The 9,105-nt window shown below is 45.4% G+C and overlaps 1 protein-coding gene across 2 annotated transcripts in view; it reads left to right on the forward strand.

Annotated features, from left to right (window-relative positions):
* The window catches only part of ST3GAL2 (ST3 beta-galactoside alpha-2,3-sialyltransferase 2), a 56,326-nt gene that overhangs the window by 18,708 nt on the left and 28,513 nt on the right, over positions 1-9,105 (forward strand). The gene's annotated exons all lie outside the window — the stretch shown is intronic.

Raw genomic sequence — 9,105 nt, forward strand, 5'->3', positions numbered from 1 at the left:
GTTTTGGAGAATGTTCATGTGTGTTGGAAAAGAAAGTATACTTGGCTGCTGTTGGGTGGAGTGTTCGGTATATGTCTGTGAGATCAAGTTGCTCGATTGCAGCACTTAGCTCTTCCATGTCTTCGCTGAGCTTCTTTCTGGATGTTCTGTCCTTCACCGAAAGTGGTGTGTTGAAGTCTACTACTATTGCAGAGCTGTCTATCTCTCTTTTCAGTGCCGTTAGAGTTTGTTTTATGTATTTTGGAGCCCTGTCGTGGGTGCATAAATATTTATTATAGTTATATTCTCCTGGTGTATTGACCCTTTAATCATTATATCATGTCATTCCTTATCCTTTATGGTGGATTTTACTTTAAAGTCTTTTCTGTCAGAGATTAATATTGCCACTCCTGCTCTTTTTTGAGTGCTGTTTGTTTGACTGTTTTTTTCCATCCTTTTGAGTTTTACTTTGTTTGTGTCTTTAAGGTGTGTCTCTTGTAGGCAGCATATAGACAGATCGTGTTTTTTATCTAATCTGCCACTCTCTGTCTCTATATTGGTGCATTTAGTCCATTTACATTCAGCATAATTATTGATAGGTATGAGTTTAGTGCTGTGATTTTGATGCCTTTTTTGTTTGTTGTTCACAGTTTCTTTGTTCCACTTAATTTTCTGTGCTGAGTCGTTTTTCTTTATGTATTTTCTCTACATCTTTTTCATTGTTGTTGATTTTGTGTTTGCTGAGTCTTTATATTTTTCTAGTTTTTTATTTTGTCTTGTAGGATTGTTAGCTTCCTTTGTGATTACCTTAATATTAATCCCTGTTTTTCTAAGTTTATACCAGTCTTTTATTTCTTTGTATCGCCTTGACTTCCTCTCCATATAAAAAATCTATGTCTACATTTTTTAAGTCCCTCTTTTTTGTTTTTTTTAATGTTGTCATCTTTACGTATTGACATCTGTTCCCCTATTTTCAGTGTTTTAGCTTTGATTTACTTTTGTGACTTCCTTATCTGGGTTGATATCTGGTTGCTGTGTCATGTGTTCTAGTCTTGGGTTGTTAGGTGATGTTACTGATTTTCTAACCGGAGGACTCCCTTTAGTTTTTCTTGTAATTTTGGTTTGGTTTTTGCAAATTCCCTAAACTTCTGTTTATCTGGAAATGCTCTAATTTCGCCATCATATTTCAGAGACAGTTTTGCTTGGTATATAATTCTTGGCTGGCAGTTTTTTTCCTTCAAGGCTTTATATATGTCATCCCATTGCCTTCTTGCCCCCACAGTTTCTGCTGAGTAGTCCAAGCTTATTCTTATTGACTCTCCTTTGTAGATGACTTTTCGTTTATCCCTAGCCGCTCTTAAAATTCTTTATCTTTGGTTTTGGCAAGTTTGATTATAACATGTCTTGGTGACTTTCTTTCGGAATCTACCCTATGTGGGGTTTGATGAGCATCTTGGATAGATATCTTGTCATCTTTCACGATATCAGGGAAGTTTTCTGCCAACAGAGTTTCAACAATTCTCTATTTTCTGTTATCCACCCCCTCACCCCACCCCCCGCCATTCTGGTACTCCAATCACTCATAGGTTATTCCTCTTTATACAGTCCCACATAATTCTTAGGGTTTCTTCATTTTTTTAAATCCTTTTATCTGATTTGTCATCAAGTCAGTTGGCGTCAAGCGCTTTATCTTCAGTCTCACTAATTCTGACTTCCATTGCCTCAATTCTGCTCCTATGACTTTCTATTGAGTTGTCTAATTCTGAAATTTTATTGTTAATCTTCTGGATTTCTGATTGCTGTCTCTCTATGGATTCTTGCAGCCTGTTAAATTTGTCATCATGCTCTCATCTTTTTAATTTCCTCTATTGCGTGTTCTGCGTTTTGCTTAATTTCCTTCCTAATTTCTTGAAGACTTCTGTATATTAATCTTTTGTATTCTGCCTCTGGTAATTGCAAGAAATTTTCCTCCTCTAATTTCTAGATTCTTTATTTTGGGACCTTGCTGAAGCCATCATGGATTGCCTCTTTATGTGATTTGATATTGACTGTTGTCTCTGAGCCATCAATAAGTTAGTATATTTATTTATTTTATGTTTGCTTACTGTGTCCTAGCTTCTTGTTTTGTTTTCATATGCCCAAATAGGCTGCTCGTGTGAGCTAGTTTGATTATTGGCACCTTTGAAGGTCTAATGTCCTATCACCAGATAGTTAGATCTGTTACTAGGTATGTCAGCTCAGGAGTCCGCCCACTCCTCCTGTATAGATTCAGCTCAGGTGCCCAGGTAGATAGCCACCGAGTATGTGGTGTAGTGTCTCACTTACAGTCCTAGACAGGCATGGGTGATTGGTGTAGGCACAGGCATCTAGCTGCAGCAGGGGGACACACTATGTGCAAGGCAGGGGGCTGAGAGCCACCCCCGAGTGTCCGGGAGGAAGGCGTGTCCCTGTTCCCTAGAGTGTGTAGGTGGGTGGGTTTTGTAGCCGAACTATGAGCATCTAATGCTGTTGGCTCTAAGGACTGGGGGACACCTCTTATTCATGGGCCCCTATCGCAGGTGGCTAGGTGGCATGGGTGGAGCCACCAGTCCTCAGGCCCCTGATGTGGGTAGGTGAAGACTCTGCTTAATGGGCAGAGCAGTGTCAAATGTCAAGAACCTGCCCCTTCACAGCTGAAACAGTTGAAGTTAGAGTTCTGGTGTATACCCTATTGTTCTGCGGTAAGGAGTTCCGGTATATACACTGTTGAGATGGGCCCACACAAATCTATGCAGGGGAAAAGTCACTCAAAGTCCGTGGATCCCTCATGCCTGTGCCTGGGTTCCTGGCTTTGGGGAGCCGGCAGTTTATTTTTACCCCCATTTATTAATTTGTTCACTCTCCAGGGCAGGGAGAATGACTTTGGGCGTGTGACGAATCCTACTTCTGGCCCAGGGAACTCTGCAATTGCTGAAGCCATTCTGGGACCCATTGCAGAGCATGGAGCTAGGATGTAAATGTGAGAGAGTTTTTTTCCCTAAGGGGAGTGTTTTTGATCCCTGCGGTAGGCAGTAGGCAAGTACTTATCTTTTGTCAAGGGCTGCTTCTCACTGGTTCTGGGTGGCCGTGTAGACTCTCTGGCTCTGGGTCTCTCCCAGTGTGGAAAACGCGCCTCCCAAACACGGCTCCTTGCCTGCCTCACCACTCACCCTTGAGCTGATCAGGCTTGAAGGGCTCAGACTCTCACCAGGTCAGGTCTGGCAACTCCTCGCTGCTTCTGAACCGTCTCTCCCTCCCCCTGCCACTCAGTCCGGTTCCTCAACACTGCCTTTGATGTTCAGGACTTCCAGATTGCCATATATAATCAAATCACTTGTTTTTTCTGGTCTTTGTTATAAGAGTGTCCACTGGAAGCATCTGACTACTCTGCCATCTTGGCCCTGCCCCCAGGAAACTCTTTCCAGTACGAAGTAGAATCTTTTAGAGAGGAGTGCCCCTTGCCTCCCCACCTCCCCATGTGCAGGGAGTGATTGATTCAACCCCTGGACTACAGGACAGAGAGCTGGCATGACAGGTAATGAATGGCAAATGGTCCTGTCTTAGTCATCTAGTGCTGCTATAACAGAAATACCACAAGTGGATGGCTTTAACAAAGAGAAATTTATTCTCTCACAGTCCAGTCGGCTATAAGTCCAAATTCAGGGCATCAGCTCCAGGAAAAGGCTTTCTCTGTTGGCTCTGGAGGAAGGTCCTTGAGGAAGGTCCTTGTTATCAGCCTTTCCTTGGTCTCGGAGCGTCTCTGCGCAGGAACCTCAGGTCCAAAGGACATGCTCTGCTCCTGGCACTGCTTTCTTGGTGGTGTGAGGCCCCAATGTGTCTCTGCTCGTTTCTCTCTTTTATATTTTAAAAGAGATTGGCTTAAGACACCACCTAATCTTGTAGACCTCGTTAACGTAACTGTCGCTAATCCATCTTATTACATTATAATGACAGCATTTACAACACATAGGGAAATCACATCAGATGATAAAATCGTAGACAATCATACAATACTGGGAATCATGGCCCATCCAAATTGATACACACGTTTTTTGGGGGACATAATTCAATCCATGACAGGTCCCTTCCCCCTGTTGGCCCAAGGTGATCTGCACGGTGGTTGACATTTTGAAGGGGTCTGAGATGGAAGAGACAATCACTGTTGCTTCAGCCAGGTCCCAGTAAACAGAGGAGGCATTGGCCCAACTCTGTCCAGATTCTACCCTGGTGCTGCCTCCACCCATTTTCTGTCTTCCATCTCATCTTGGCTTTCTGAACGTTCATTGCTCACCCTTTTCTTGGTTGTTTCTTGCTTGGGCCTGGTATAAGAGTAGCTCTAGGGCTGTTGTGCATTCTTGATTATGTTGGGGTATTTCCCTCTAGGGCAAGTTGTGTCCCTCTATCTTCTCTTTTGGAAGAGAATGCAGTTATCCTGTGACCTGTGACAGCGGTGGTGGCAGTTTCAGGTACAGAAAGACGAATAGCCCTGGTTTGGTCCCAGTTCCCCATCACCTACAATTTGTGACAGTACAGAAGTTTGACCTAGCTTGGTAGAGCCAGGAATAGGTGTTGTAGCCTGGTACCATCTGGTGGCTTCCAACACCAGCGCTACAGGTGGCTTCGGGAAGCACCCCTGCCTGTGCCCCTGCTTTCCACTGTGTCACTAACATTTGGCTCTAGGAGGCGGGGCAGGCGGCTGGTGAACTGAGAGTCCAGCTCTGGCGCTGGGCCACAACCAACACACGTTTGTTTTCATTTCTCATTCCTGGGGCTGAGCAGTCTTCCTCTTCACTGAGGAACTGCTAATATGTTGTGACCTACTCAGGCATGGCCCCTTGGAGAAAAAACATTCCCAGCATTGCTAGGTAATTGCTTTACCACCTCTGGAAAGTGGCAATGTCAGCTGCTATGAGCAAGAGAGAGGAAGCTTTCCCCTTGTACTGCCTCTGACCCTCACCCCCCCTACCTCTGCTGAGGGGAGCCAGGGTGGGGGAAGCAAGGAGCACCCCTGCCCCTGTTACCCATCAACAAGAGTGATTTATCCTCCTGGATCTGGCCTATGTGATAAGGTCCCTACCAGAATGATACCCATCGTGATGGGCATTATGGCTGTCAACTTTTGGGGAACGTGGAGCAGAGGAACAGACAGAACCTGGTCTTTGTTTGGCTTTATTATGTAACTTGGATTGCTAGCATGATGGTGCTTGTTTGGGACTGGGGCTGTGCAAGTGTGTCCTGGGGCTGGGAAAAGTTGGGGCCCAGGGCCCGCTTTCAAGCTCCTTGCCTTGCCTTGCTGAGGCTGGGGCATCCCCACCCCAACCTGAGCCTGTGAGTTGACACTTCCGTAGTAAACTATGGCCTAGAGCTAGAGGATCTTAATTGCAAGACTGGCTCTGCTACTCAGCAGTTGTGTGTCTTTGGACAAATTGCAACGTCCCTGGGCCTCAGGGTTCTCATCTGTAAAATGGACATAATAATGCCTGACTTACCAGCATGGTCCTTGCCAAGATTAAATAAGCAAGGTCTGTGAAAGCACCTAGTAAGCTGTGAAGCACTACATACTTGAGTTATAAGCATTGCGTTTCAGCCTCACAGAGGAGGAGGGAGGTTGTGAGGAGAAGAGATACTGTGGCCAAGCTAAGGAAACAAGGGTAGGTGACCACTTTGTGCCCAGACCCAGGCAGAAACGGGCAGACCAGGGGGCCTCTGAGAGCAGAGCAGAAGGGGCAGAGAGAACACACTGGTTAGTCTCGGCTGGCAGACAGTTCAGGAGAGAACTGGCTGTCAGCAAATCTCTGAAGGGCAGAAGAAATATGCATGAGAGAGATGGTCAGAATGAAAGACAAATGCAGTCCCAAACTTGAAATAGCCCTGCCTCACTCCCTGAGCACTACAGAGCTGGTAACCCAGCCCCAAATCTCCCAGGATCTCCAGTATTCTGTTAATACGTAACTCCACACTCAAATCACTCAAAGCCCCTCATGGGAACACCCTTTCCTTTGTGGACCAGAGGCCCTAGGGAAGTGATCCACCCAAGGCAAGAAGCCTGTGCAAGATTGAACTTGAGAGCTCCTATTGCTAAGCAGTGAGGCCCCAAGCCCAGAGTACAGGCTCTACTCTTTTCCTAACCGAACAACTTCTGAGGTCTCCGTTCGAAAGGAGACGTTCATAGGATACAGCGACCGAGCAAGGGTCCCAACTCTGCTCTCCTCCATCGTTTTACTCCTCTTTTCTCTACCTCCACTCCTTACTGGGGTGGGGTGGGGGGAGACAGCAGACAATTGCTTCCCTTTAGTCTTCTAGTTCGAACTGGATACATACACCTTCTTTGGGTTTTCATTAGCATAGTTGCCACAGGTAAAAGACATTACTAAATATAAAAGGAGACCAAAAAAAGCTAAAGATAGGGTGTATAAAGAGTAAAAACAGCCTGGCTTACAAAGAACAGGTTACTGGTTTGTTTCCAGGGCTTTGTGACTCTGCCCTGCTCTACCCACTCTCTGGAGATACTACTTCTAGGGCTGGCTTACCTCTGTATGCCCTTTTGCCAGATCTCTGGCTCCTAGCAGCTGGCCTGTCTCCCTAAGGCACCCTCTGACCCATACCATCATGAATCCTCTTCAAGGCAACTTGGACACCTCGTGGTCCCAGTCCCACACTCTTCTTTACCCAGGGCTCCTTCCTTGGGTTCCCCTAGTGGATTGGCACCTAAGTGACTGTACCTTATAGGAGAGTGGGTTTGATTCTAAGTAAGCCTTATACTATGATCCATCTCTTGACATGGCACCCAGGCACCAGCTTAGTCCATAAGCTGCCATATAAAGGGCCAGTGGCTCCCTAACATGTATCTTGGCAGGAACTGCAGAAGATGCCCCACCTGATTCTTTCTTCCCATTGGGCCACAAGAATAGAAACTGATAAGAAGCTTGCCTGGCTGGTAGAACTTTTTTGGGTAGGTAGGGAAAAAGATTGTTCTAGGTTAAAAACAAAAAACAAAACAACACTTTGAACTTACCCAGTCTTGATGAAACAAGTAGATAAGAACCTGACCACAAAGCTGAGTTTAATCCTGTAGCACTACCTTCTGCACCCCGCCTGGCATTTGGGTGGGGCCTGGGAGCCTTACATGTCTCCAGATTCCAAACTGCTGCCTGTCAACCAGCAAGCACAATACTCCCATTTCTTACCAGATGTTCAGATGAAGTTGCAAAACATCAAAAGAACCACTGCCTCACAAAGAGATGTCAGTGTGGGGTAGATAGGAAAAGGGAGGTTACATTGTCAGGTACAGCCCTCTCTTCCCACCTGACTAAGGTTGGAGCCCTTTAGAGTAATTTGCCCAGCACTAAGTCCACCTGTAACCTGGGCTCTCAACTTCATAATATTCCTGGGTCCCAGAGGCTCTGGAAGACATTCTACCTGGGTAGCTTGACTGGGCCTCAAGGATTGACAGGTTACAAGGGATGATGGCAACCCTGTTCTCACCTGCACCTTCCAGTGTGTTGCTGACACTAGCCTAGCCGAGTGAACGTGCTGCTCCTGACACCCAGCCCTAAAGAATCTCTGAACCGGGGTTGCCGCACTCTGGATCCTCATGTCCCAGCATTCTCAGAGGTGTAGCTTATCCGATGTTTGAGAGCTTTGGGCCAAACCTGTCCCATTGTCAACCAGTATGCTCTGGTGCTTGCCCTCTGGTTTGCTGAGGGCCCTGGAATCCTGCTGGATTGTGCATATGCAGTGACTCCACAGACCCCAGTCTTGTGACTTTACTTCCAAAGAAGCAGTGAGTCATCCTGCTTCGTGTTCCGCTTTCTTGCAGGTTCACAGTGCTACCCTTTTCCCTGTTGCTCTTTCCCCTCTTCTCTCCCACAGAGGATGTGGGGACAGGTGCTCAATTTTTTTTTTTTTTTTTTAGACTTTTTAGGTTCTTTATTTATATGACAAAAATTACAACTTTCTTATGCACTAAGACTTAAAATGTCACAAAATATGAACTTTAAGGTACAAATTGTAAACCTTTAGAGTTACTTTCCTGTGAGAGGTTCATATAACTGGGGAGTAGCAACTTTTATTTTTTTTCTCAAACTGGATAAAATGACTCACTGCCATCTGAGTTTGCTTAAGCTTCTAAGCATGAAGCTTATGTCATTTCTTTTTTTTTCTTTTAAAAGATTTTTTTTATTGTACTTTTGATGAAAGTTTACAGAACAAATTAGTTTCTCATTAAACAATACACATATTGTTTTGTGACATTGGTTGCCAACCCTGTGACGTGTCAACACTGTTCCCCTCTTGAGCTCTAGTTTCCCGTTTCCATTTTCATCCAGCTTTCCTGTCTCCTCCTGACTTCTCGTCCTTGCCCCTAGACTGGCGTGCCCATTTAGTCTTGTATACACGGTTGAACTATGTGTGTTATTGTTTGTTTTATAGGCCTGTCTAATCTTTGCCTGAAGGGTGAGCCTTGGGAGTGACTTCAGTACTGAGTTAAAAGGGTGTCTGGGGGCCATACTCTTGGGGTTAGATGTTCAATTTTTTTTTTTTAAAGAACAGAAATTTTTTTCTTTTTTAAATTTTTTCCCATACAAAAATTTATACATACATTGTTATGTGACTCTAATTGCTCTCCCCACACTGTGACAGCACACTCCACTTTTCCACCCCTGATTCCCCATGTCAATTCAACCAGCTCCTAACCCTTTCTGCCTTCCCATCTCACCTCTGGACAGAAGCTGCCCGTTTAGTCTCTTGCATCTACTTGAGCTCAGAGGCACACTGCTCACTCACGAGTATCACTTTATGCTCCACAGTCCAGTCCAATCCCTGTCTGAAGAGTTGGCCTTGGAAATTGTTTTAGTTCTGGGCTGATGGAGAATCCAGAGGCCATGCTTTCTGGGGTTCCTCCAGTCTCAGTCAGACTATTAAGTCTGATCTTCTTACTAGAATTTGAGTTCTGCACCCCACCTTTCTCCTGCTCCATCCGGGACTCTCTGTTGTGTTCCCTGTCAGGGCAGTGATTGGTGGTAGCCGGGCACCATCTAGTTCTTCTGGTCTCAGGCTGATGAAGTCTCTGGTTTATGTGGCCCTTTCTGTCTCTTGGGCTAATACTTT

Source organism: Trichechus manatus, unplaced genomic scaffold (genome assembly GCF_000243295.1).
Source record: "Trichechus manatus latirostris isolate Lorelei unplaced genomic scaffold, TriManLat1.0 scaffold00194, whole genome shotgun sequence".
NCBI classification, from domain to species: domain Eukaryota; kingdom Metazoa; phylum Chordata; class Mammalia; order Sirenia; family Trichechidae; genus Trichechus; species Trichechus manatus.